Here is a 22,080-nt window from a genome sequence, read left to right as displayed (position 1 = left end):
TGGGGTCCTTTGAAGAAGACCATATAAAAGTCTGAGAAGTCATTGGTGTTAGAGGACACATGAAGATGTTCAAGAACCATGTAGATGTGGCACTGAGGGACAGGGCTTGGTGGGAATGGTGGGGATGGGCTGACAGTTGGACTAGATGATCCTAAAGGTCTTTTCCAACTCTAATGATTCCATGATTCTATCAGGCTAGAACTAAAGTCTGTACTACACCTCAGCAAAACCTCTCCCATTTTGTTACAGGCAGGAAATATCTGCATTCACAGTCAGAGTCAAGCCAACACACAGCTCTGAAACTCCAGGATGATCAGCCATCTCAATGCTGAGATTCATATCAAAAATGTTTACAAGGCTGAAAGCCCCTGGATGCACACTACAAACCTTAAAAATTCAGTAAGGGGGACTCTGAGGGAGAATTAAACTGGCAAAAAGTGAAAATCTTTCTTCAGCTATCCTCCATGGCTTGTGGAGCAAGCTTCTATATCCCAGGGCAGTTCAAGAACTGTGTTTCAGACATCTTTTATGCTTCCTTCCCCCTGCAGCCCTGCTTCCAGGAACACAGTGTACTCTCGCAGGGGCGAGGAACTGCTCTGAAACAGCTCAAGGGCAACGTGAGTTTCAAGAGCTATAATTTAGCTTCTTATGCTCTTTTAGTCAATGCACAAGAAGGGATTTCTTATGATACAAACGGAACCACTGAATGCAAATGACGAAGGCAGCAATTTTCTTCATCACAAGGCTGCACACCCATCCAGCCCTTGAGGCGATCATAGAGTAGTGCCTTCCCACCACATCTCTAGTTTTGAAGGATCACCTAGGAGAACGGGTTTGGGGCTGCAGGCATTGGGCAGCCATTCTGTATGGTAATCCACAGAGCAAGCATTCTCACTTTCAGCTCTAGTCAGCACAACAGCTGAAGTGGAAGAAAGTCATGATCCTGCAGATGGGCAGGGAAAATAAATAAATAAATAAAAATAAAGGACAAAAAGCTATTTTTCTGTGAGGAAGGGATAACACTGTGCTTGTGGAGTGGCTGATTTAATGACTTAAAAACTTAAGTTGAGAACAAGCTTAATTTAAGTGTAGTTTATAGCTCAACATAATTACTAGGAAATACTGGTCTATCTCTGGTCAGAGACAGACAATTCTTGCATCACATTACCCATTTATAATTTGGAGTATAATAATCTGATGACATTTTGATGTCTCTGTAGTTATTTGGGGAACTTTTTACAGCTTGCAAGAGTTCTGCACAAGTTTAGTTCTCTAGAATTGAGAAAGATATTCTGCTACAATACACTCTTGAATCTCTGCTTTAGCAAAGGATTTAACACCTGCTTTGAAGTAAGCTTTGCCTTTCAACTTGCACATTAGCTCACATTTGAGAATCTAAGGTAATTTTCAGACGACTTCAGATGATACACATTGCCTGGAAAATTTTTCACAACTTTCTGGAAAGGAAAGAGGAAGAAGAAACCCGCATTGCGGCCTGTAGGACCCAGTTTCAAGTTTTAGCATGCAGCATATTCATTATCAAATTACAGCCCCTGTAAAGCAGACTTTGCAAGAGCCACGGTAGTCTGGCTTTTTACCGGATGGAGACAACAAATCACTGGAGTAAAGCTGTAAGAAAAACTGCAGGCTGTGCAGAGTCTTTCAGTACTTACCAAGTTTCTTTGTTTTAATTCTAGAGTTGCTAACTTAGCTTTGGCTTGCAAATAATTAAAAGCTATTTCAATTATCCTCGTTACCTTCAGCCTCAAACATAAAAAAAGCCTGGCTTCAAAAGACGGTGACATAATGAGTGTAGAGCATAATGGATATTACTACTTTGCTTCCAGGCACCTTGGAGGAACAAACATAAGTTTATACTGTTTTTTTAACTCTGTTTGGGTCTAATTCCATTTCCTCTGTAGTTGTCTTTCTCTGGGTCTGTGATGACAATCAGTGATAATAGCTGACCACAAGCAATTTAGCTGCAGATTTACAGGGTAAAAAATGGAAGGAAACAATGAACACCATAAAAACAGTATTGGGGGAGGGTATTCATGTAACCCCATCCCTGTCTTTTCTCCTCTCCCGATTACCCCAGGGAACAATTATGTTTATCCCATGTTTTAGCATATTTGAACAAGGAAAATTAAACCAGCTCTTTCCCTGGAGTTATTGGAAAATGCTTAATTAAGGCTCCTCAGAGTCCCTTCACATATCTTGTTGTGAAAAGTCCAGGGTTTACAGCTTCTAGCCACACTAGCTAAGAAATGCCAATTGCCAAGAATGCCTTATTCAGAGAATACAGAAGTGAAATATTAGGCACAGACAATGACTATGATGGCTCTTATCAGGATGAAGATTTCCCATATCTCAGATTAATAGACTGGGCAATACTCACTGCTCCTCATGGTTTTTTGCCTTGTCACAAATCTAGGTTAGGAGGAGACCGGATGTGTGCGTGGAGGCTCATAAATTTCATTAGTGCAATGGGGCCAGTGTCCTGCACAAAAGAGTGCATTATCATGAAATAGCCTTTCTTAAGTCCTTACTGTCACTATCCAAAAAAAGCATGAATATTTTTTTCTCTAAGATTTTTTTTTAACTTAGTCAAATTCTAACCAGCAGAAAGACAAGAAAAATAAATATAAAAATCCTGATTCCTAGAAAAAAAAATTGCAAGGTTCTTGAAACTACTGGACTATATGCCAGCATTAAGCCAGTTCTGTACCTAGAATAAGAAAAGAGGCTGGATTAAAGAGAGCAGCTACCACAATGCCTATAAGCATTCAAGATAACCAGAAAAAAAAAGAAGAAAAGAAATGCATTAGTCAAAGATTTTCCTTTAGCTTTCCATGAGTTCCTGTTCTGAACTGATTCACCACTAATTAGAGATGAGAAATGTCAAAATAAACTAAACAAAAGCAAAATATTATCTGTACCACTCTTCTTGGATTTGCGATCTAAATTCATGAACTATGTTGAAAATCACCTAAATAAACACATCTGTTAAGCTAACATTTTCCAGTGATAGCAGTCTTAATGTTGTGAAATGTGTTTGATGTGTTCATGTTACAAAGACCAGTTTCCAAAATGTTACTTTCCAACTTTTTTTTGAAGTGTAAACTAAGCCTTTTCCTGTTGGCTCTGTAGTGGCCAAGATATATTTCATTTAATACTGGCTAAAGCTAGAGGTAAAATGTTAAAATACTCTAGTGGCTTTATATGTACGTTGGAAAGAAAATATTTTGAGGGTTGCGTGCTCTTTATTATAGCTCAATTTGGAGAGTAGGACCAAAAAGTTTAGGTCTGTTAATTGTCTTCTAAAGTCACACACTGCATCAAATTACTTTGCAATAGTAAGGTAGGAAAGATCATACTTAACAAACTAACTAACCACCTCACAAAATGCCCCACAGTTGGCTGCTCAAATAGAAGCTCATCAAGCGATAATACAGAGTCAGGGACAAATTTAGAAAGGGCCTATAATTCACAGAGAGTTATACATCTGCAAGTATTTGTGCCTATGTCTAGGCAGAGAAATCAAAATGTCTAAATGCTCTTTTTGAAATGAGTGCAAGAAGTATTATTTCTCTTCAGGGTGCAATATCAGGTCCCTCATGGGAATGACCGGAGCACAACCTATATAGAGATAAATGATGATTAGATGGGCAAAGGGTGATTAGAGGAGAGAGGTGCTTCTTGAACTTAAAAAGTCATACTTGCAGTTGCTTTTCCTGTATTTCTCCTGGGTAACCACATGGATATCTGCCTAGACACAAACAGCCCATCTGCACCATTTCAATCTCTGCTCTCTCCTGTAGCTTGGGAGGCTAGCTGGGCATCGGTAAGGGAGTGGTGCGCAATTGTTTGTGCATCACTTGTTATGTACACTCTTATATATACATATATAACATTTCCCTTTTAGCAAATAGTTTTATCTTAACCCATGAGTTCTACTTTTTTTTTTTTTTCTTTTTCCCCAGTTCTCCCCCCGTTCCCACTGGGAAGGTGGGAATGAGTGAACAACTGTGTGGTACAAGAACTGGATATTTAGAATGATCTTACAACCCCCCCAGTCCTGTAATATTAAGTGCTGCAACAAATACATACACTCATTAGAACACAGACAATAGACAATAGCCCACATTAAAGTGCTTTAATCTTCTCACGGTACAGCAACTGCAGCTGTTGAGGTCATCTGCTCTTGGAAGACTTGACATAATTTATATGTAAGTAAATAAACCAGAGTGTACTGCTAATACTGATTATACAAAGCAATACGTGGTATTTTCAATACCAAATACTAAAATGAAGATATATTCATGTATTCATGGAACATATGGGGAATGTGAATGGGTCCACAATTAACTGAATTCAGTAAGTCAAATCACAGTCAGAAATGACTCTGGGGTGAAAAGAGACAGTGACAGCGACTACCATCCTGCAAGATGAGTCAGGATGTCAGAGCAATGCAAATTTTAAACTGAAAACTGCTTTTCTTTTCTCACCCACACTCCCCACAAATAATGTCCTAATAAATACGAGAGACACACCTCAGTTCTGGCAGCGCTAACAGTAATGTATAACTTCTTTTAAAAGAAAAAAGAGGCAGGACACATCCTGCAGGGCAAGTGTCACCCTGCTTCAGCTGCCTTTCAGGTCTCTCAGCTGGGATGATGGGACTAGAGCAATACAGCTGCTGGGAGGAAGGGCACAAGAATAGCAGGAAATGTGAGAGTTGTATGTCACATCAGAAAGCAAGTGTGAATGGTGATGATCATAGGTCAAGGATGGGTAAGACATGGGTAAGACAACAAATGTGCAATGCTGAGACCAAAACAACGGGAACACAGGAAATAGTGGAGAAGACAAATATATCAGATGAGGCAAAAGCTGGCAACAGAAAAAGGAACAGGGTGTGTGAGTCACAAACTGGTTCTCCAACATCAAAAAGTAGATAGGAAGAAAGAGATAAACACCCAAACAAATGGTGAGAAAACAATTCCAAAAACAAACAAACAAACAAACAATGAGTTTTAGATCAGTAATTTCGAGGTCATTCAATTTCTTAAGAAAGTGGTTTTTCTAAATTCCTTCACTGCAAACATCAGATGCAGAGACGGTGTAAAGCTTTCTGATTATGCCACTCTTGCTACATTGCACGATTTGCACTTGTTGGAGGTGGGGGGAAAGAATAGCAAAAAAAAAAAAAAAAATTTCCAAAGTCAAACTATTCCACTTCAACACTTTTATAAGATAAGCACTCTGATTTTTTTCAATAAAATATGCTTTTTTATATGTCCTTCAGTTTTGTTTGTTTGATCAGGAGATATTTTTTAACCTTCTATTTGCCTTAAAAAAAATTGAGGATTCCTGTGTTTGGCTATTATTTGACAGGTTTATACCAGCTGTAAAAATAGCTCAAAATTTCTCTTGCCCACATACCCAGAGAGTAGTATAAACCTGTATGAAATTACTTCTCTTTCTTCTTTTAGCTGCCAGTGAACTAAAAGGGGAAAAAAAATCAATCATTCATTCAGTTTTAATTCAGACCATTTTGAGCCTAGCATTCTCTCACAAATCCTTCTGAGCTCCTGGTTAGATTCTGATTGCATTTGATCCGCTCTGGAGAAGGCCCACAGATTATAAACTCTTTCTGACAAGGACTCTCATTTATTTACTGCTGCTTGGAGTTGCCTTAGGGCAACACCACGTGGTATGGAAGGCCTGAAAGACTGCTGAAGCTCCCTTTCCCAGCATTGTCTATGTTTTGTTATATAATTTAACAAAAATACAAATTCCACAACTTCTGAGTTTATATTTTTTATTTTGTTTTGTTCTGAAAACAGAAAAGCAATCTTAATTGAATGCTGCTTGAAAACATTTCAGCAACATACACCCCATGTTCTACTTCAAAATTCATCCTTCTTATGCTTTTCCTTGATGATTAAAGTAATTATCAGCAACTTAATGCCACTGCTGTCTGCTTCCAGCTGCATGTTCCAAGAATACAGCCATGCTCTGCTGAACTGGGAGCCTAAGATTCAAAGCCAGAAGCAAGAACTGTGGGAACTATTTTAACAGCTCTCCTCATGGAACAGTAATGTAGGAATTTTGTCAAGACTCGATTTTCATATTTGACTGAATGACTTGACAGACTGTGGTAGTGAAGTATGCTAAGAGAAAGAGAGTGCTTCACTGAAAAGAACATTGAAACATTTCCCTGTTTATTGACTCCGTTTAGATCAGCCCATTTCTCTTAGGGATCTGTGAACTCTGTAACAAAGCCTATTGATAATACAAATTCTAACACTGCTGTTGGCTGCAAGCAGCAAAACATGGGAGAAGAAAAACGTAAAACAGAGACTACTGAATTATATTTTTTATAAAAAAGCCATCATGTAGCTGATTCAGATACAGTTAATACAGCTACGCAGATTAATAAAGCTATACAGATTAATCCCTATGTATTCAACCATTTAAAAAAAAAAAGGGCTTAATTTTTTGTGACCATCTATCCTCTCTGTGGACAATTTTTCTTTTACAAATGCCAAAGTTGAAAATGGCCATACTGAGAATCATATGTTGAAAATAGGTGCTTTGTTAGAGGGAAAATGGGAGTGTTCATGCAGATACAATAGGCTACTATTTAGTGTTCATAAATTAGTGAATGCATTTCTTGGAAAGCTGCTGCTGCTGGAAGACATGGCAATGTAGGTGGTCTTCCAAGTTTAGTAGTTGTTATCAACAAATTCTAGTACAGAAAGCAGTGTGAAGAAAAAGATGCTAGAAAATAGATAGACAGATTTGGTGAACTAGAATGATTTTATGGATAAAACCTTATTAATTTTCCAGATTTTTACATTTTCCTAATTCCTGTACCCAGTCTTCTTGAGCACACATTTCTCAGTATCTTTTTATATCTTCCTTTCATCTGTGTCTTTAGGCTTCCATCACATCACCTTTTTTTTTAGGTAATCTTTCAGTTTTTTTCCCCTGAAGAGTAATAGCATCCACTCAATTCCTTCTTAACATACACATTTCCTGGCAATGCTAATATTAATCTGTTAGAGACAGGGAGCATTTAGTGCACTAAGTCTACACAACCTGAAAGATTAGATCCCCACCTGATCATTCCTCACATTCTATTTATGTCTCCTCTGACCATTCCCCACATTTTATTTATGTCTTAGATTAGTACTGCCTATCTCACTGAAAATGTATAATTTTATGTGGTGGACCTAATGGTTTGAGAAGCATCACAGTACTCACAGTCTATAAAATAAGGCTATGTTCTACATTTAAAAAAACAATTTGTGATTTTTTGAGTCTAAGTGGATGCCGAATATTCAGAACAGGTGGTGCAGACATTCCCAGAAATATGGAAAGATTAACATGAGGAAATAAAAAAGTTGTTAGACACTGACAATTAGGTCACTATAATCCTAAGGACTGTCTTTCAGCAATGAGAAATTAAAAAGAAAAAATACTTCTAGTGACAGATGAGTATAAATCACCCACAGAATATGGAAAAGCAAAATGCTTAAGCTACAAGAGCAAAAAAGGAAATACACTAAATAACAAAATGACCAAAACTACCATAGTATCATGGAATAGAGATCTAATGCATTTTATTGCTCCCTGGTGCCCTCCCACTGTTAATATTGCTCTCGTTGCTGCACTCTATGTTTGCCGTCCACAGAGAAAGCTCACCACCAGACTTGGATGACTTCCATGCTCAGACATGGCACAGCAAAATAATAGGCTATAAAGACACTAATTTCACAAAGTGACTGCTGGCTGTGAAATTAAATAATAATAATAACAACAACAACAATAATAATAAAAGTTGAAGAGTTATTATTATTAATGAGCATGGCTATTTGCAGATCACCTCTAATCCAGAGAGAATCAAGGCACTCACCACATTTTACAAAGTGATTTATAAGCTGTGTACCAGAGGGATCATGTCACTTCTCAATGAAACCTCTGGAACAGCATTGCACAGAAGAGAAGTATAGAACAGAGAATGAGGAAGGAATCATTTGCCTATTTGAGAGTGCAGTGTCAGTCTGTGCTGTGCCAACTGGAACTTGCCCAGGGCTCTAAAGCTAACTCCTCTAATCTTGTGAAAGTACTGGAGTATCATAAGAAACTGTGTCTGATGTTTCATCCAAAACACAAGAAAAAGACAGAAAGCGCAAATTATTGATCACTACCACAGATGACATCTAAAGCTCATTTCTTTTCTTACCCAGCCAAGTGTCTATTAAAAGCTTTCACCAGAGTTGTTTGCAACAATTGCTTTCTGCTGCTGCAGAGTACACTGCAGTGACTCAGACAAAGCCATGAGGCTTCAGAACATTTCCTTTCTGTTTACACACGCATACACACCCCTCAAAATGAAAGCAGGTTTGTTTACTAAACTGGGACTGGGAGCAAGAATGTATCCTGTAAACTTTCTTGGATAATTCAGCAAGTACTAATACCTCTTGTACAAGCATTTTATGATCAGTAAGACAAACAACATCACCCATCTCTTGACTTCCGCTTCTATAAAATAATGGATATAAAAATAATACATCACATCTGAGATATGCACAAAAGTCTGTCCTTGAAAATACAATGTGCAGTATGTTTAAGTATGTTTAATGAAGATAAAGAGTCAAAAAATTGCTTTCTCATTTATAGCAGTATTTTCTCAACACTTTAATTCTTAAAATCTAGAACACAAAAGACACCATGTTTCATGGACAAAGACTACACAGCTGGACTTTGACTCTTGTATTGCATTACTTACATAAGAAATACTTCATCTGAAGAAATCTCTAAGGTACTCAAGATAGAGAATAAACATTTTTAACCATCACATATTTTATTTCTCCCCTCACATTAAGGGAAGTACGGTGACTAAGCTGAAAATGCCTGTGTTGCTCCTTGTATATGGAAAGTTTAACAGTCTGTGTACAGTGCCAATATCAACATACTGCTTATTTGCCGAGCAGTGCTGGCTAACATCAAAAGCACACCTTTAAGAGAGTAGAAAGGCACAGATCCACAACTGCACTCAAATAAGAAAAGGATAAAGAGGTGATTGTGTCTAAATCTGTTCCTCATCATTTTATATCCCAGATGGAATAAAAGATAGAAGTACTGTACTTCACTCCTACCTCTCCTAAACTGGTGACATGTACCATTTTAGCTCTCTGTGTAGCTCCAAGCATGTCAAAGCCAATGTTAATGAAATGTGATCTCTCTTTCCTTCTTCCCTGCACAGCTGTTTAATTAGAGGACTCAGCGAGGAAATAGAAACATCACAAATACAGAGTGTACTCATCTCCGAATAGGTGCCATTAATAATAACCTGCAAGCCAACTTCAATGGGATTGTTACTTGTGGCAAAGGAGGCTATATACTGTAGATAAGACAAATAAGCTTTTTTTTTTCCCCACTCGTTTTTTAGCACCAACATTCCAGTGGATGATAAGCAAAGTTTCAGCAGCTCAGGTTTTCCAGGGATTCAGCTCCATTCACCAAAATTGTTTAATCTCACAGAATCCAGGTGCAGAATATAGATGACTTTGACCTTCAGTTCTCTCCACAAAGAACAAAAGGCTACTTAATTCCATGAATTTCAGAGCTCATTCTTCATACGACATGAGGAAAGATGTAACTCAGCAAAGCTGGGACCTGTCTTCCTTCCCCAAAGGCAGATCCCTAGCAGTTCCCATTCCAAAGATACGCAGCTCTAGTTTTTCCTCCCCACATGAGGGACACAGAGGGCTGCTACTACCCTGTCAGAGTCTCTATCTCCAATACCCACAGCAACTCATCAAGAAATGGGATGATGACCACTGGAAGAGACTAAATTATCTGGTGAGGCTGAAGGCCAGCAAACAATTTCTTACACAAATAGACAGTGGCATCACCGGTTGTGCATGTGGGTCATTGAGAACTAATCGTGCTACCAACCTCACACATGAGCAATTTCTTCCCAGACCAGATCTTCTCAATAAAAAAGCAATCAAGAATTAGTATGATGGCTCCTTGTCTTTTATTTGAACTTTTCCTTATTTATCTTTCCATCTTTCAGCTGGATTGAGATTTCTTTTCTATTCTATTTCCTTCTCTTCCTCTTGCCTTAAGAATGACTTCTTGCTGCATTCCTGTCCTTTAGGGGGATATTTTAGTTTGTTCTCTGTTTTACCTCTTAAACAATGGGACTTCTATGCAAACCTCTGTGTCAGTAAAGCACTTGACACGCTTGCTATGATGAAAAGCTAATAATACACAGTATTTGTGGACAGAAATAGTAGTATGGACAGACAAAGACAGAGTCTACGAGGAAATAAGTGATTATTACAACCTTTAAATTATGTCACTATCCTTCTTTCTTAGATAACCATTTTTTTTGCTATGAAAGACCTAATTTAAGAATAGTTTACACCAGACACACATAAGTAGAGATTTGCACACACTCTTCATCACAGCCCTATCCTCCAGCATGTAAATGGCATTTGCAAGGGGTATAGCTGTAGCACAAAGGCCCTGCAAAGTCTGACACAGGGTTAACCACTGATACTCTATGAATTGTTCAGCAATTGGAACTTTAGTAGTGTTCAGAATTATTCAGAACAACAAAAAAGTATGTGTTTTGGAATAAAAAATAAGACACTACTCATTTGAATTGAGAAACAATTGATAAGCTGTCACTGAAAATCCCACAACAGCTAAAACATTTTCACAGCATTGGATATCCCATTTCACTTTTTCTTAAATTAATTACATGTGTAATGAAGGCAGAAGTATCTGCCATGAGGTTAGTAATACCTTTTTGCCAGCTTTGCTGTGCATTATGCTAGAGACACTATGATTTTACACTAAGAATGATAAAATCAATTTGCATTAGCAGTTTTTCTAGAAAGTTCGACAGAAACAGAGCATGTTAACCTGTTGCTCTTTAGCACTTCATTGCACCTATCTTTTTCTCTGGCTAACAGAAATTTTGGCAGCAATATTTTAACATTGTTTAAAATGGTAAACTTACTACCTTTTATTGCTATCATTGTGGCGATGGAGTGTAAAATAAAATTCGGATTCAGTCAGTTTTCATACTGTCATACCTCCATGAGTAGCAATTATTCCAATTACTCATATATTATGAAGATGAGTGGTAGCTGCACAAATATTTTTGAGAAAGAGATACTGTCTTCAATAGCTAAAATTTTTAGAAGCAAGCAATGAGCTGAATTCTCAGTTTGGAAAATCTTGTGGGGGTTCAGCTGAACTTCCAAAAATTAAGCACTGAAATACATTATCTAGTACTAGATATGTTTACAAGCCCTGTACTTGTATAAGCACCCAAACAACAGTATTTCATCTGTAACTTCTCTATTTTAATCTCCTTCGTCTGCTAGAAATTTTGCAACAGTTGACTTCCAAATGTCAATGACTTCCTTATCTGTATTAAGATGGGGAAAAAAAGTTTCAGAAAAACATTTATTTCTAATATTTATTTCTATATCAGTATTGTACTTCTGCTTCTGATCAACACACAGAAAAAGTAAGTGGCATGATAGGTGTGGAAGAATCAAACTTTTCTTGAGATCCACAGAAAATCTAGTTTATATTTTAAGCTGAAGTCTCGAAATCATTGTTAAAAGTTATTTTTTTTCCACAGATCATAAGAAATTTGGTTCTACAGTCACTTCTGTGAGTAAGCCGTGCACCTATCTACTGTTACCATGGAAGTACTTTACAAGCAATCATGACTTGGAAGAAGCATCCAAGGCCTGGAAGCTTAACAGCAAGAATTAGAAACCAAAAGCAAGACAAAATCAAAGATGAAACAGCTTAGCTGTGCTGGTAGGACTCAGAGACATAGCCTACAGGCAATACCCAGCACTCTCAGTTCCACAAAAAACCTTGGATAGTAAAGCTGCTTTCCATACTGCAGCTGCCCAGGGAGGCCTACATCTGGGGTAGGGTCCCTGCAGCAACACCTTCACCTGTCTCCTCAGCCCTGCTGCCATTGGGAACACGTGCCCCAATACTTCTGACACAGTGAATTGTGGGAGAATTTTTCCCAACTCATTCCCAAGAAAAAATAAGTAAATTACAAGGGGCATGTAATCACAAGAGTTTATTGGCTGTCTCTTCACCAATCACGGTAACACCAGCTCTCACCTACATAGTCTGAAATGAACGTGCACGCCTTAGCTGGAATCATCACCTAACAAAATACAGATAGGAAAAAGGTAGAGATAATTCAGTAACTCATCAGAGAGTGCTAACTTTTTAGTCCATTCACAGTAAACATTATTTCCATTAATTCCAAGATTTCTCTGTAAATCTTATCTCCCCAGCTAATGAATACTCTGGAAAACCACAAGAAAGCCCAGACCCGATGCATGCAATAAAGGACCTTTTAATTTGCCATTTCACTAAATACTTTCTGTAAGTGAGGTCAACTAAACTTTCTGCTATGGCTTTGAAATATTTTTTATTGAAAGATGGTAAACCCTCTGATAAACAGAGGTGTATTTGTCAAAGGTATTCCAGGTATTTCTACAGAGGTGTAATTGGGTCACATTTTTCTTAACAAGAAAAGCAGCATCTTGAAACTGATGTTATGTTTATTTAGAGTAGAGTGAAAAGAACATATTAAAATCAAGGTGAATGGTATCCGGTGGTGACAGGAGGAATTTGCCAAGTGTGATAGATTTGCCAATGTTATCAGACCTAATGGCAACGTTCTGCAGAGGCTGATGACAAACAGCTTCTTCCTCAGCTCTGGTGCAGTATACAATCCTCCCAGACTTACAGGAAAAAGAGAGGAAAGGAAATGAAAAGAACTTTCACACTGAATTACAGTTAATTAGAAGCAGAAATTTGGGAGACAGAGAAGTCTTACCTTCTGAAATATCACTTGTCCCTCTTTAGATTCTATTATGCCCCAAAGCTGAATAAATATTCTGTTGTCGTTTGGAGCCAAGTGATGACTCTGCTGCAGAAATATTCCTAGTTCCCTTGTGCAATAGAAGATGAATGTATGTGAGTTGTTTTTATGTTTTTGTTTTTGTTTTTTATCCAGCATCAGCAATGAAAGTAAAACAAGGTCTATTAAATCTGGAGAGATGGGAAAAAAAAAAAAAAAAAAAGAGTAGATCACAGAAAATCACACTTTTATTCTGCGTTTGTAAGATTGCTAGAAGGAGCTGATTGTAAAAAACAAAGTAAAAATCAGACAGCTTGCAAGAAGCAACCACTTCCCCTTTAGGGACTGTCACCATATTCTGATTTACCATGGGTACATTTTCCTGAATCTCTGACCAGAAATATGACCTCTGTAGCAGTTCTCAATTTCTTCAATTTACTAGAATCACCAATAACCAGTAGTGATTTACCATATTCATTCCAGTAGTTATTCGTATCTTGGCACTTGAAAATGTTTTCTATGCCAGAAATTTCAGGAATTGTCTAAGAATCTATTCACATTTCCTTTTGTACCATGTACCACTGTTTCCCATTTCACTCTCTTAAAAACAACACAGTACGCAGTCTAGAATTAGATGTATTCTAGTTAAGTACTTGCTGGTTTTTTGTTTGTTTGTTTCCTTTTTTATTATTATTATTTATTTTGAAGTATCCCACCTGTCTAAAGGACTTGCTCTCAGTCAAGCTCCAAAGTACCTCAGTTTGAACAGATCCAGTCATTTGACCCTACTCTTGTAGTCCACCCCAGAAAACAGATATTCATCCAGACAGACATGTTGGGAGGGACCACCCAGGGTTTAGCACATGCACTGCCCATGCAGCTAATAGAATAACAGACAAAATACCACAAGAACCAGCACTTTCTCTTAAACATCTCCAATCAGAGAAAGACTGCTTGACCCACCTCCTTTTACTGCAAAGTCCTGTTTCAACAATGGGAACAGACCCTTCTGTAAGGTTTTAGTCCTCTTTCTGAGATGTATAGAATGTATATGGTACAATCTTCAATCAGAGGAATTATGGAGACCAGGATTTCCACTCAAGCCAAATCACACTATATTCACCCCAAATTCTAAACCATATTTAAAGAAAAATCAACACTATCACACTTTCTCAAAAGCAGCAAAGAAAGACCTTTATATGAGGGAGAGAAGCCCAGGCTTCTTCCAGCCAGGAGAAAAGGTAAAGCAGGCAAGAAGAAAGGGCCTACAACTCCTTGCCTGCAGGGTTTCTCACTGACCACCACACACAGTGTTCATGGACTCTCCTAGGCACAAAGCTGATCCTGGGTCTCGCTAATCACAGTGCTCATGTGGCAACATCCCTGATCTCTGCTTGATGAGTGCAGCAACTAACAAATCACTGATGTACATGTGACATTTTGATGGTATTTTTCATCAAGTAAATCTCTTCAGCTTTCATGGTCTCTGTTTGCATGTGACTACCACAGCATTGTCCTACCCTGGTCACTCTCAATCACTGCCATAATAAGCACAAATAGTTTCACAAAACAGAACCCAAAAATGTAATATGAGAGGAACCATGAAACTGAACTGGCTTCCTGACACAATTAAAATAATGAATCCCATCAGCTGAGACTACAACCCCTATAACTTCAGTGACTCAGTGAAAACACACTTCTTTGCTAACATCTGAAGTCATGCAGAATTTGAAAGGCCTTTTCCCACTTAATGGTCACTCCAAATTCTTAAAATTGAGACATCCAGTCCCTGCCCAGCCAATCAAATTTTGCAGGATCATTTCTTGCTATAACCTATGAACAGTTTTATCCAAGTTCTTTTCATGTCATGCATCTTCTTTGATGCTTCCTGTCATTGTTCCCATATAGAATTATGTGATTTTAAAATTAAATTTGAACTGCAAGCCCTGAAATTCTATATATTTGCATTTAAAATCTTTAGTACAGTGGTTATCTATTTAAAAAGTTTTACATTTGTGTTTTTAAAGAACTTGTGAAACAAAATATGTCCTTCTAACTGCTGTGCAAGCACAGTATTTTCAGATTTTGTCCTTGCATTATTTTAGTGAAGAAACAGATCTTGCTTTCCAGCCCTGTGCTATGTCATCTCTGGAGGCCAGCAGAAATAGGAGCAACATGCTTAAATTGTTGGAGAGATGTAATTCTGTTGAACACGTTACTTGAGCAGAAACATTTATCTCATGCTTTGAGTGCCTCTGGGAAACTGCTCCAATGCTTAGTCTTATGTGGCTTATGTGTCAGACGTGCCTTTACTAACAAATAAGGCTGGTCCAGGGCACAAAGTCAAGCTCTAGTCCAGGTCATCTGAACCATTCAACCAACAGTCCTGGGCATGGCTTTGGCTTGCACAAACTTTCACAAGTAAAGTCCACACGCAGTTCCCAGCCCTGGCCCATGCCATGGGGACATTTCCTGCAGGCACTTCAGATGCCAGTAACATGCTTGGGGTACGGGGAAGGCACTCAGACATAGATACAAACTGGCCATGTTACCCAGCGTCAGAGATAGAGAACAGACTGAAGTCTCTTCAATGACAGCAGCACAGCTGCTCTTCAGAAGAACTGGTAGAACCTTTTTGTTACAGAGCATAATGGGTGACATTGGACATTGCCCTGAGATTAGTGACAGCTGAATTAGAACTGTTACTTATTGCACTAAAGCATTAAAAAAAGACTATGCTGAAGCTGAAAATATCTTTTGCAATGAAGAAGCAGCAAAAAACAGGCCAACCATCATTTTGAATGCTGAAGACCATATTTATATCTCAATTTCTCTGCCAAAGGTCTTATCTGTAGAATTAATTTTTTAGCCAATTAAAACCCAGTTAACAGTGCATAATACCTACTGACAAGCCTATAATAACACAGGCATAGTATCGTCCTGAGTCAAATACTTACACCCAAATTTGTACAATTTTCTTTCCAATCATGCCAAAAATCTGAGTCTAGACAGACTGCTGAATTCAGCAGCTCTGCAGGGATCACAGTTGGCTGTAGGTCTTCTTCCAGAGTACATATTCTACTAAAATGTAACAGATTATAACATTGCATATTTCTTAGACAACAGTGTTAGGAACTGGAAAAAATAGTGCTTTAGTAATAGCAAACTATGTTACATTTGTAAAAGCACCCTGATAAATGAGCAGACATACATAGACTTCATATCTTCACTCCATGACATTTCCATATGATACATAATTGAGATTTGTTGCAACAGCAAACAAGTAGAAGTAAGACTATTAACAGGTTATTTGTTAAGAAAAACCTGGAAACAAGCAACAGAGTGATCTAAGAATACATATCGGAAGAGAGTAGAAATAACTACTGATAATAGGTGGTTACTTGCAATGAATTCCACTTTTACAGAATTCAAACCTGCTACCCATAGTCATCCTGTACTTAGAGGTGCTGTGCTGTGGTGACCAGAAGGAAAGGAGTTCAGCTTGATTCACTTTCTCCATCTAAAAGACAGACAAATGTTCCTCTATAGGCATAGGAGAGACCAAGGGACCACATATCTCTCGACCCTTACCATAGAGTGCACTATTTTCCTCTCAAATGCTGCTCCCCCTGCTTCCCCTCTCCTACCCTTATGAGCACAAGAAGGTGCTGAGGAAAATACAGATCTGATTTCAGTATGTCAATGGGGCTATTCTCTCCAATTATATTACAAACAGCTGAAATACAAGTATGGCCCATTTAAACAGATTTCCTATAATGCCTAAACTGAACAAAAAAAAAAAAAAAAAAAAAAAAAAAAACAACTTTTTCTGATTTTTCCAAAAGTCAGAGAAATTCAGTGATTTTTTTCTTCTCTAATATTTCATTTGCTCACTTCCCTCTACTCCTCAGTTCCAAATGAAATTGAAAGAGGAAGTATTGAAACAGTAGAGACTTTTCACACAGTATTTCTGGTTGAAACGGAAGCAGTGAGCACTGGAAATTTTCTGTCCAGTTTTGCACACTCTAAAGGAAAAGTAAACAGTTTCTCTCTGGCAACACAAATGTAACTAGACAAGTTATGAATATGAGTATACACTTGTAGACATCAAGGGCTGTATGATTTATAAACTGTGTATTACATTTAACATCTTCTCCATGATTACATAAACCATATTTGTCTTCTGAATGAAAAATATAAAAAGGGAATAAATCAAAATCGATGACCAATTTATATATATATATATTATTTTTTTTTTTAAGAAGAAAATGTATCAGTCTCTTATTTCCCTCCCAAAACATACATAGACATCCCTTAAGTCAGAAGTAAAAATCTATGAATTGTGCCTTTTTTTTTTTTTTTTTTTTTTTTAACTTTTTGCTCAAGTCTGGCTGTTTAAATCTGGTGGGTAAGAATTTAAGCACCACAGCTGCACAAGAATTGCATAGAAAAACAAAACCTCTGAACCAGCTGAGGACATGAGCACATGTAGTTAATAAAGTAAAACTGGTACATTGGATTGCATGATAAATAATAACAGAATAAAGTTTATAGAAAAGGGTAGGAGGAAGGACAGAGAACATTATTTGATATTCATGACCAAAACACAGAAAAGCATGCTGCACTAACTGAAGTTGCTGAATGACCTGCATGAATAAACTACTCTAAGAAAAAGTTTTTGCAATAATTTATCAAGCAGCTGAAGAATGAATAACTCCCCTGACATATTCAGGTGTTATAAATATCTATCCAGGTTCTAACGGAAAAAAAAAGAATTGCTTGTGGTTTTCCATATTACCTGGGACACTCCTAAAATGAGATCTAGTCATAGAGCCAAATTTGTTCCTAAATGGTTTCATGGACATCTCTGGTTTGTTTAGGTTCTTTACAAGCGTTTCTTTTGGGGAATAAACGGCTGTTACCAAGAGAGCAATAACAGAATACCATTTTAATAAAACCAGGAAAATTCAGCCTGGATTTTTTTCTAGCAAGCAGAGATGAGAAAAATTAATTAAAAAGAAATTTGCTAGAAGCCTTCAAAATTGTATAATTTCTTTCTGGACATAAACAAGTGAAAAGTATTATGATAACCCTTAAAAACATATCTCCAAGCAGTTTGTAAAAACACCGAGTGAAAGAGGTCTCCCAGTATTTTTTGGCTCCTCTTTCACTCTTCATTACCTTTTAACAAGGATTTTCAAAACAAATCTATCACTAATATCCTTTTAGCTAAAAATTAATGAATGTTTTTCTTTGTCTCTCATAGTATAAAATAATAATTTGATCTTCCTCAACCTTTCATATACCAAATCATAGAATCACCAAGGTTGGAAAAGGCCTCCAAGATTATCTAGTCCAACCATTCACCTATCACCAATATTTCTCACTAAACCACGTCCCTCAGTACAACATCTAAATGTTTCTCGAACATCTCCAGGGATGGTGACTCCACCACCACCCTGGGCAGCACATTCCAGTGCCTGACCACTCTTTCAGAGGAGAAATTTTTCCTAACATCCAACTAAACGCTATGTCCTACACTACCTAACACTGCCCTTTAGTCATTTTTAGACTTTTCCTCAAAACTAATGTTTTCTAAACATTTTTGTACTGGTCTTCGCTGTGCTACATCCTTGAATGTCTACCTATACCTGAAAGTCTGGGATCCAGTAATGAAGAAGGTACAGGAACTGTGCCTGCTGAGGCACAGGCAGAACCATGCAGAGTTATAAGAACCAATCTTATACATATGATGCTCTTATTTCTATCTCTCTTTTTTTCCAAGAGCATCATATTACTCTTCCATTAGCAACCTCAGACCTTCAGTATTACCTGCATAACCTTCATTTTTGCAAAGGGAAAAGAAATCAAACCAGGGTTCATTTTATTTGCCCCTGCATTATATTTAACTTGGCTAACATCTATTTTGGGGACCAACCATAATAGACCATTGTTAATACATGCTAATAATTCTTTATTCTGGTAGGGAAGACAATTTCCAGTCTCAGTCGTTGCACAGACTTCTGCCACGCTCTCTTCTCGAGCCAAGGCAGCTTTGGTCCAGCAGTCCAGTATTTACAATACAAACCTAATTGTCTTTATTAGCCATTATATTTTTCTTAACAAATTACCATTTGAAAGACTTGGTAATTCTATTTAGAGGGTCTGTTGCGGGAGAAACAACCTCCAACAAATGACTGAATTCCTCAAGCTCAATGCAATCATAATTGCTTGATACAAGGTACAGATTGCCTTTGTGTTTTCCTAAATGGGATTAATGTTTGGGGGATTCAGTAACTCCTCATTAACAGGGAAAATGATTGAGTGCAAATGACTTCCAAATAATGGCTTTGGTCAGATTATGAGTGTGCCAGAGAAACATATACCCTAAACGACTGAAATAGTTCTTCCATCTTTCCTTTCTGCAGAGATTATGGATTTGAAGGATAATAGACTGTCAGCTAGCATAATTGTGAAGTATTTTCTTATTATCTCTGAGTAAATATCTATGTGGGCCAAGCAGAAAGGCAAAATTTGAGTACCATTTCCTGTTGCTGCAAGAACAGACTGTAATATTGTGGCAGTTATCACAAAAGAGAGACCATAGATGCAGAAAGGCTTTTCTGGACTGAGCAGATGTGTTCAACAGTTAGTAGCAGCAGCTTGTAGTTTAATTCAGAACTTCCATGGAGACAGGAATAAAGAGAAGCATTTGGTAACACAATGACTCACGCTTTCATTTATTTTTTTTTAGTGTTTGAATCATTTTATGTCTATATGTTGAAGCAAAGCTCAGAGCTCTGTGCTTTGATAAAGCCCAATATACACCCATTACATAAATATCTGATGTAGCCAAACAAGGATTTAGCACTGTATTTCCGGTCCTTTTTTTTTTTTTTTCCCCATCCATGATTAATGATTCTGGCAGATATATGGTGCCAGGAATTTTTTTTGGCTTCAAGCAGCTGGAAAACTCCTAGCCTCAACAGTTGACATGTTTGAAAAGTAACTGAAGAGGTTGTAAGTGAGGTTCCCAAAGCAAATGACCATGGCAGTTGGAGAATGATCCAGATGCCATTCAGGGTAATGAAAATCATGGGCAACAAAAGGAGCCAGTTAGACTACTGTCACATATGGTTATTTCCAGGTCCTCTCAAACAATGGTCTTACAGTACTGTAAAGGCAAGGAAAATTCACTTTATAACAACTTACAACTAGAAAAAAACATAAAACACTTCCAAGATTAATAGTGTTGCTTTGATAAAACAAAGACCTTCCTTTACCTTGGAAACATGTCGCTAAACTTTGCCTTCTTCAGTTAAGATACAACTACAAAACATGGAAGTGTGGTGTGGGTATATTCTCTACATGTCACACTACTTATGTGAGTGTGCTCCAAGGCCTCACTGCACCAAGGACATGCACAGCAATATAGTTCTCTCTCACACAAATTTCAGTGCTAAGTAGTGCTGTGCTGTAATTGAGTGCTTATCTGTTATGCTCCAGCGATTTCCATCTGCAGAATGGAAATAAGTCTAGCACTTCAAAGAGCTGAAATTATTTACTCAGCATCTTCTAATGTACTATGCACATCAAAAGAGAAGATAGCTGAATGATACTGTGCTAGGGCGTTGCATAAACAGCTTTAGAGTACTTACGAAAGCTCTGTGCGGTTGGACTAGATAGTGTGCATCTATCTGCAGTGTACTCCAGGAAATTTTAATGAGTCAAAAACTGAAAGGCATAAGTAGGAAACTATAAAATAAGGCCTCAGAAGAATACTTCCTAATTTAATAGACTTCCACAGAAATCTGTAAGATATATCATTCAAATCAGATGGACAAGCAGGAAAGCAGAGTACTGTGCCACAAGGAGGAACTGTGTAGCAATCAGAAAAAGAATCTCCTAGCTTCATCTCCGAAACAGATCTCAAACTGAGAATTACGTTCCTCATGTCTCACATAACAAAGAAAATTATTATGCTTTCATTCAAAAACATGAAAGATAACAAAATACGAATCTGTAGTACACCATGGGTTTCTTTTGTAAGAGAAGAAAAGGCAGAGATTCTGCAACAGTTGAGTGTTAAAGTGTTTCTAATCAAATAGAGTTATCACTTTTGCCTAGGTTCCCATGTTATACTCTGTTGTAGAATGTTGTAGAAGAAAACTGAGCAAATGGGAGTATCATCAAGCAGCCTAGGAAATAGAAATTCAGCACAGAAGCCAGGCCTACATTAAATTTTAGTGAGGAAACAACTTCTTCAGATCTAGATAGCAGAACGTGTGATTTGCAATCACTAACTCCATTTTGAAGGAGCAGCTTTTCATTTCCAGCAATTGGGCAGATAGGAAAGGTGTATCTCCCAAAGGGAATTCTGGCAGTATCCCCAGCACTTTGAACAAATGTTTTCAGTGGGAGCTGTTCCTCAGAAAGATACAGCATATATCTCTTTCATTGGTTTAGGCAAAGGAATTAAATGAATTACAACTGTTTTAAATTGAGAGAGATTTTGTGTAGATATTTTCATATGTAGCAGTGTAATTTCGTGTCTGGTTGACATGGTTGACACAGTTTCTAATACTGATCATACATAAATTCATTCAGATTAGAAAATTAGAAAGCAGATGGAAATTTTCAATGGAACTGCATTATTTTTTTCTTCTTTGTAGATTTTTTCCCCCTTCTGGTTAATTCCAAATGCCAGTTAACCAGTATAATAGCACAAGTGGGAAAAAAAAAAAAAAAAAAGAAAGGAAAAAGACAAATGACCATTTCAATATCACATACCATTTGTAATTGAGCTGTCAACTTGTCATCAATCAATAAAATAAACCAGCCTGGTATTATATCACGCCATGCTTCTCACTTGTGCAAAAAGTCCCTTTTGAGTTTGCTTCCTATTACGACATTCCCTCTCCTAATCTTAATCTTTTAAAAAGAATAAAAAGAGACAGTATTTAAAGAAAAGCCATTTTGTTTCATTGGATGTTTCACTACAATTTAACAGCTCTAAAACAGTTAGTCATGACTAACAACATAATACATATATATAGTTCTTTATTTATAAGCATAAATTTAGGAATTTGTATCTTAGCCACATACAGTTTTATCCTACACAGAGTTTTGCAGAGTATTTTTAA

General features: G+C 37.4%; 1 long non-coding RNA gene across 13 annotated transcripts in view; it reads right to left on the bottom strand.

The window, feature by feature from the left end:
* Window positions 1-22,080, bottom strand: part of LOC116216748 (uncharacterized) — a 161,857-nt gene that overhangs the window by 73,002 nt on the left and 66,775 nt on the right. For 3 of the 13 annotated variants that reach the window (XR_014883870.1, XR_014883869.1, XR_014883873.1), the window contains one exon: window positions 2,399-2,500. The exons of 9 other annotated variants lie outside the window; for them this stretch is intronic. This is a non-coding gene — a long non-coding RNA (uncharacterized LOC116216748). Of the gene's footprint in view, window positions 1-2,398; window positions 2,501-12,913; window positions 13,304-22,080 lie in introns of those variants that run through there. One more of the 13 variants, XR_014883874.1, reaches the window with a different exon arrangement.

The sequence above is a fragment of the Meleagris gallopavo genome, chromosome 6 (genome assembly GCF_905368555.1).
Source record: "Meleagris gallopavo chromosome 6, MGAL_WU_HG_1.1, whole genome shotgun sequence".
In the NCBI taxonomy this organism is placed as follows: domain Eukaryota; kingdom Metazoa; phylum Chordata; class Aves; order Galliformes; family Phasianidae; genus Meleagris; species Meleagris gallopavo.
Note: the sequence above shows the minus strand (reverse complement) of the source record. Positions and strands in the feature narration are given on the sequence as shown.